This window comes from Chinchilla lanigera, unplaced genomic scaffold, assembly GCF_000276665.1.
Source record: "Chinchilla lanigera isolate Chin_1 unplaced genomic scaffold, ChiLan1.0 scaffold00001, whole genome shotgun sequence".
NCBI classification, from domain to species: domain Eukaryota; kingdom Metazoa; phylum Chordata; class Mammalia; order Rodentia; family Chinchillidae; genus Chinchilla; species Chinchilla lanigera.
The window spans coordinates 53847796-53855425 of NW_004955402.1; the positions used below are offsets into that span (position 1 = coordinate 53847796).

Below are 7630 nucleotides of genomic sequence, written 5' to 3' on the forward strand. Positions count from 1 at the left end.
GGGCTTGTCCTGTGCGTGGCGACCTGCGTGCCGGCCCGACGCGTGGTCGGAGTCCCAGGCCGGCCCCCGCCCCCCGCGGGACTCGGGGCCGTGGGGTGCAGGTGTGGGGAGACGCGTGCGCGCGCTTCGGCCCGGCGAGCGCTTGTGGAAGGTGGGAGCCCCTTCCGTGCCGGGGGTCGCGGTCCATGCTGAGTGCAGCCCTAGCGCGAATGAGGACATGAAATGCCTCCCAAGTACGTTGTTAGTTTTCTGTGTTTTTTGGAATAAAGATACATTCGTGAGCAAACTAAAGTAAACTTTTGTCTGCTTCAAGGTGAGATCTGTGACATACTCTCCACGGTAGTCAGCAGTTTACCCTGAGTTTTTTTTTTTTTTTTAACTCACCAGACACCCACATCATATAATCCGCTTGGCTTCCTTGAATGAATGAACTTTAAATGGAATATTTAGTGGTGTGAAGAGTCAGTGTTACTTAAAAATATGAATGGCATTTACCAGGGTTTACAGTGAAAACACAGAAAACAGTTTTGCTGGTTTACTCTAATTTTTCCTCGGACCTACATGGCCTGGATGTGGGAAGGTTCAAGATCTGACCCTGCTGCAAACGAAATACGTGGCCACCACCCCCACCTTCCCCCTACATTCTTGTCTTGGAGGATTCTGGTCTGGGACAGTGGCTTTGATAGGATTCTTAGAAAAGTTTGTTATCTGGCGTTTTCAAGGAATTTCCACTTCGAGGCCTGGGTATCACCCAGGTTGTTCACCTGAACCTTTATCTTTTTCTCTATTCCACTGAGCTTTTTTTTTTTAATTTTTTTTTTTCTTTTGCCTTTATTATTTTTAAAAAATAGTTTCTAAATTGGTAGCAGGTACCTGGCCTTGCCTTTTCCCCTCTTCCACTGGCAGGCCTTGAACGCCCTCAGGGTGTCGCTTGACTGCCTACCTGGCTAGGACACCTGGAGGGAGTGGCAGGGAAGGGATTTGGGTGCCAGCCGCAGCCCTGCATGCAGTGTGGGAAAGGTTTGCTGTACTGACTGGATTCCTAGTCCTTTTTATTTTTTCTCCATAGTTTTCTCTAGTTCGTGTAGAATTGAAAAGCTGTTTTTAATAGCTCTTTTTTTTAGAGAACAGACTGTAAGTTTAAGATTGTCTTGTTGTGTAGCTTTATTTCTTAGGGAGAAACCCTGCTAGTTTTCTCCAGTGTGGTCATTTTCAGGAAACATGGAATTAGTGATGGTACCTTTTGTGTTGCTCACATAAGTAATTATATAATTTTGTTTAAAAGTCATGATACAGTCTGAGAAAGGGGGAATGCTGTATGTCTGTTTCTGAATTTGTTGGAATTACTGTTAATTCCCTCAAAAATATGCTATTATGAGAAACAGGATGTATGCACATGCATACATATGTTGGAAGTATGAGGCCAAATACCGCATGTTATTTATAAGCTACTGTAACTGATCGATTTTATGCCCTCATAAGGGTGGGCTAAGTAAATGACCTGTCCTAGAGCTACAAAGATGATATTTTTTTGTTTCTTGAATCCCTTATAGGAAGTGAAGGTTATGTATTTCAATTCTCCTCTTCCCTGACCTCTTTCAGTTCTAGAAATGCCACTTCTTTCTGTGGTGCCTGGGTATTTTTGTAAAAGTACTCCTTTGACAAGAAATTTCAAATGCCAATATGTCATAAAAAAGGGAAATTTACTTATATGACTAGATTAAAGTAATCATCCAGGTATTAAAAGAAACATCAGTGCTAGGTATTTTATATTGTATTGATAGTGAAATTGTCTTTAATATTTTTCTGTGTAATTCACGATGTGGTTTGCTATATTGGTGTAGTTATTACATAGAGAAGGCTTTAGAACCTGGCATGGTTTACTTAAACTAACTTCAGGGTCTTCCTTGATGACCCACACAAACATCAGGTTTTCCTTAGAGTAGTTGGTTCTAGGTTGCTGTCAGTCTTGCTACTGTTTTGGTAGTTACGGGTTTTAGGTTTTTTTTTTTGTACCGGGACTCGAACTCAGGATCTTCCTTTTGCCAGGCAGGCACTTGTGCCGCTGAGCTATATTCCCAACCCTGTTTTGGTAGTTATTGAAGATCTCAGTTCCCATACTGTACACAGGAGACATTTGGGAGGTGTTAGAGTTTCCTTTTACTAGCTGTGTAACCTTGGGTAAGTTTTAGATCTCCTCTGAATCTTACTCCTCATACGGGTTAAGGAGAGGCCAGTAATCCATCTCAGAGTTATAGTGAGTTCTCGATTTTAAGTAAAATTCCAATTCTTTCCTAACAAGATTTCTGTCTAGTTTTGTACCTTTTGTTGAACAGCCTCTTCTGCTTCCCCAGCTTTGACATGGTAGTTCATTTGCCTCCCGTGTTGTTGAATGGCTCCTTGTGTGATTGTTTCATTCTTAGATCTTAATGCCAGTGTCACTGCGTAGGAGAAGCCTGCTTTGACTACCTTCTGGGTCCTTTAATAATCCCAAGTAATCAATGTATATGTTTCCTTCATAACTTTTATTATTGTATGTACTTATTATGTTCTCTTGTGTCTGGTCTATGTCTGGTCTGTCTTCTTTCATACAAGTTTTTGAGGACAGGATGCCTGCTGTGGTCAGACTTTCCCCTTTGTGACCACAACACACAGAGCTTGGCCACTGAATAGAGATCTGGTATACAAACAGTACATTTAGTTTTAATGTTATTTTCTATATGCTAAAGGTAAAGCAATACTGTTTATTTCTTAGAAAGCTGTTGGTGTTTTGTGTTATTTATCCCTATCTGAGCTGATCTTCTCAGCTGAATAAATCAGCATTAGTAAAATCTAAGGCCTTTATTTTAACACCTTGGCCCAAACAGCCTCATACAGTGAGAACTGTCTCTCTGGAGCCATAGTGTGTGTTGGGTTGACTCATGGGCCCAACCGGCCTACAGTGTAGATGCACAGATCTGAGCCACTTCTGGAGATGTAGTTATTTATAGTGTGTGAAAAGAACCATTCCAAAGCATGCTTCTTTATGCAGCTTCATAAAATAAAACCTCAGTTACCTGGCATCTCCTGACATTCTCAGTTTTCTGACTGAGGAATCAAGCAAGAAGGAAAAACTGGGTTGGAATTTAACGAACCAGAGAGCTAGAAGATTTTGATTACAACAGCTGAGACGGGGACTTAGATTTAGATTTAAATTTCAACAATTCAATTTTATAGGGTAGATTTTAAAAAGAAGACACTTTTATTTGATTCATATATAAAATAATATCAGCTGGTGTGAAAATTAAGTGAGATATTGCATGTGAATATTAGTTTGGTGCATTGAATATAACAAGTGCTAATAGGGATAATTAGTTTAAAATATGATTAATAAGCATCCTGATTAATTGGCATCGTATGCTAGCCTTGGGTTTTCTTGTTAAGGAAGCCCATTGTGGGGAAAGGGTTAAGACCACAGTGACAAGAAAAATGGAAATAACAGAGGAAAGAGAACGGGCATGTGCAGAGTGTAAGCGGTGGTGTAGGCCACTAGGATGGGGAGGATTGCGTGCAGGCTCTGAGCGAGTGGTGGTGGGAGCTTGCCCGGGAGGTCGTTGCAGTCTGCTTGAGCTTGATGGCTTTGTCATTCTTCAGAACCCTCTGCTCCTGTGATTTGTGACTTGATACTACTCTTTCATTTTTTACAGTCATCACCCTAAGCTACTTTCTTAGAATTGTTGAAATATCACCACCCTTGGAAACTGGAGTGACGATTATCCCATTTTTCCAGCAGCAGACTCTGGTTGGATAGAAGAAAAGAAAAAAAGGATAGGATATTTCTGAAGGTCTGCGAGCCAAACAGTGATGTGAACATCAGTAAACCCTAATGGTATCACTATGGAAATTTTCTAGCAGATAAATTTGGTTATTTGGGGAAATACCCATATATATGGAGCAGTTTATGACAGTATGAGATTATATTTAATATACACAGGTGCTTAAAATATCTTACAAGAAGGCAGAAGAATATGTGGCTCCTATTAAAAAGGCATATCAAAAATTTTTCATAATTGTTAATCTTTAGAATATTCAGACAAAGAATTCACTGAGTGTTTCAGAGAGCCAGTTGTTTGGTGCTGTGTGCAGTTGTGGTGATTTTTGTGGTTGACTTTACTCACCTACATCATTAACATGCTGGGTGGTTGAAGCACCAAGATTAATTATTTAATGTATGATGAATTCTTACTAGTGGATTTACAACTTTGTTTATTGTTTGCCTTGTGTAAATTTTGTTTTGATTATAAAATGAAGGTGTTACCAAAGCTTAATTTTTTAAATTGAAATATTATCTGAGAGTAGTCATTTTTCTTATTAACAATGCTTTTAAAGTAATTAAAAGGAAATAACGTATTAAGGGAATACCATTGTTACCAGTTGTCACAGACTGGCAGACTGTATAAACAACTACCTAGAATTTTATTAGGACTTTAGTGGTTTTACACATTTGCAAAACTGGTGCAATTTAGAACTAGAAACAACCTGATTGTCTAGCCCATCCTCATCCCTCTGCAGACGAGGAAATCGAGACTGGAGTAGTTATATAATCTGCCCAAAGTCACACATCACGTTATAAGTGGATCTTTTTTTTTTTTTTTGGTCTTTTTGAGACAGGATCTCGCTGTGCAGTTCAGGCTGGCCATGAGCGCACTTTGTAGCCCAGGCTGGTCTCGAACTTGCAACAATCCTACTGCCTCAGGCTCCCGTGTGCTGGGATTACAGACATGCGCCATCATGCCTGGCTTATCAGCGGATTTTAGAGTGGGATCCAATATATGCAGTCCTTTCCACCATTGATGCCAGCTGTTTTAATCCTGGGAGCTGGTCATTTGGATTGTGTCTTCATGGAGAACTTGGCAGTGGAGCTGGCTAGGAGGGGAGATGCAGAAGGGACAGTGTCTAACAGGAGAGCCTCTGCCATCAAACTGGTAATTCTTTTATTCTCTTTCCTAAGTGGGATTCCTTGTTTTTGGTTTCCTGGTTTACTATATCTATCTGTCTATCTATGTATATATGTATATAATTTCTTTTTTTTTCCTACTAACTTCCTGAGACAGGAGGCAGGGTACCTTTTTAAAAATTTTTTGATGCTTTGTGTGTCAGAAATGTCTTGTACCAAGTGTTTGGCTTCTAATCTGGCTGTGTCTAAAAATTTAGGTTAATATTTTAGTCAGTGGTTATGCAGCAGTGAGAGATTAACCTTGATATCTCAGTGTGTAAATAAAAAGGCCTATTTCTTTTGTAAAGTCTGCAATGGGCTGGGCTCCTCATGGCTTCTTTGTGTGGATAGGGCTGCTTTCTTGTGCAGTTCCCCATCCTGTTGCCCCTTCGCAGCTGAAAGAGAGTCCTGGTTTGTTACAGCTGACACCCCTTTGGCTAGAACTAGTCATAAAGGCCTGTAAGGATGCCAGGAAACGTGGACCATCACAAGAAGGGTCATAAAACTGTAACTGGGTATCATGATTGAAGATAAGTTTGTCTTAGAATTTTGTCCAGCTTTCAGTGTTATTGTTGAGCTAGGTGCTACCTGCTTCCCAGGTAATTGTGTCTTTATTTTCTCTTTTCTTCTAGCTTTTTGGAACCTTTGCATTATTTCCTAAATGGTAAAATTTCAACGTGATACAGCTGGGGATTTAGCTCAGTGGCGCCTTGCCTGCCTGGCAGGCATGCAGCCCTGAGTTCAAGTCCTGGTACCACACACCCAAAAAAATTTTCAACGTGATGTGCGTGATTATTTGTTCTTAGGATGTTTTGAGCATTTATTGATCCTTTCAATCTGTGAAGTTGTTCCTCTGTTCTAGAAATTTTAAAAAATTTCTTTTGCAGTTTCTTTCCTTTCATTTTCTTTCTCTATCTGAAGCTCTTCTTTGACTATAGCAACTCCTCAGGTGATTTTTTTTTTTTTTTCAATTTTTCATGTGTTTTTGATGGGTTAGGTTTCTTCAATTTCTTCATTAAAGTTTTAATTCTGACAATGCACTTTTGTTTTCTTACTGTTCTATTTTCTCCTCTCCACTTTTAAAAAATAGTCTGACTCCTGTCAGATTCTGATACCCTTTCTCAGGCTTGCTTTTATCGTCCTCACTTCTAGAAGGCTTGGATGTTATTCTATTTCAGTATATTTTTGTATTGCTGTGAATGGAATTCAAACTACCACTTGAGTACACAGTACCTTTAGCCCATGCTTAGAGTTTAGTGACTTGTAGTTACCACTGCCCGTGATGGCTTTGTCTAGGTTTCATTGTCCCCAGGCTTTTGAGAAGATAGTGGAGAGTATGTTTAGTAAGGAGCTCGCCCAAAGCTGGCTAGGTCAGCCTGCCCTGCCTGCCTCCTCCCTCCCTTCCCTTCAACTTCCCCTGCCCCTTCCTTCTTCCCCCTTCTGCTTCCTCCTCTGCCTTTCCCCCTTCCCCCTCTTCCCTCCCTCCCTTCCTTCCTGGAGTTTGTTGAAAGATGTAATAGTTGTATTTTATAGGAGACCCAGCTCAGGCACACAGAGGGAAGAAATAAGGCTTATTTATTTATTATCATGTATTTTCAACACCAAGAGCCAATTCTCCAATGTGAAAAGCAGTGTTTTCAGTTCTGACGCTATCCAGTTAGCACAGATCCTGTGGGTTGAGAGCTCAGTCCCATAAGATTGCCTCCATTTCAGAGGCCCTACGAATCCCGGGTTACTGTTTCCAACTAGCAGGGCCTTCTCGGATAATTTTCTAGAAAGGATCACAGAACCCAGTAAGCATTTTATGTTAATTGGTTTGTTAAAGGACACAACTAAGCAACAATACAATGGAAAACATGCATAGCACAAGATCTGGGGGTGATGTGGAGTTTGATACTCTCCCAGTACTTCTTTGTGTCTAGAAGCTCCCTCAATCTGAAGAGGTTCCTGCTTTAATTTTTTTTTATTGGTTATACAGATTTATGAGTTTCATTTTGGTGGATTTGTACGTATGCATAACACTTTGATCATTTTCACCCTCGTACTAGCCCACCCTGAGTTTCACGTGTGTGTGTGTATTTCAGTGCATATATTTTGTTCATTTCCAAACCCCTGTTACTCACCTCCCTGATTCCCTTCCTCTGGTCTGATAATAGTTTCCTGTCAACTTTGTCATTTTCTTCATATTATACACATTAGGGAGAACATGTGATAATTGTCCTTCCTGAGTCTGGCTCAGTGCTCAATGTGGTGGTCTCCAGGTCTATCCACTTTCCTGCAAACTTTTATTTTTCTTTATGGCTGACTGATATTCCATTGTGTTTATATGCAGTATTTTAAAAATCCATTTATTTGGTTTTTTTAAAAGAACAAAAACAGTAACAAAGTAACAAAGACAAAACAACATAAAAACAATAAAAACAACATAGAATTTCAAAACAAGATGATAGGAATTAACAGTGGTTGTTATATTACATATTGCTGTCTTTAACAAAGTTGCTAAGATTACCAGATGTAAGAATGCAAGATTGATCAAACAATTAAAAGAGAATATAAAATAATTTTAAAAAATTAGAAATGATACAGAGCTTCACTAAGCAAGATGGTAGGTATTCAACAATGGTTGTTATACAGCCACAACCAAAAACATACTCA

The 7630-nt window shown here is 39.8% G+C and overlaps 1 protein-coding gene across 2 annotated transcripts in view; it reads left to right on the forward strand.

The window, feature by feature from the left end:
* Positions 1-63: 63 nt before the first annotated feature.
* The window catches only part of Socs6 (suppressor of cytokine signaling 6), a 28387-nt gene continuing 20820 nt past the window's right edge, over positions 64-7630 (forward strand). Inside the window, exon 1 of one of the 2 annotated variants that reach the window (XM_005373057.2) lies at positions 64-233. The gene's annotated coding sequence lies outside the window, so the exon portion shown is untranslated. Of the gene's footprint in view, positions 234-4714; positions 4965-7630 lie in introns of those variants that run through there. The other variant, XM_005373056.2, reaches the window with a different exon arrangement.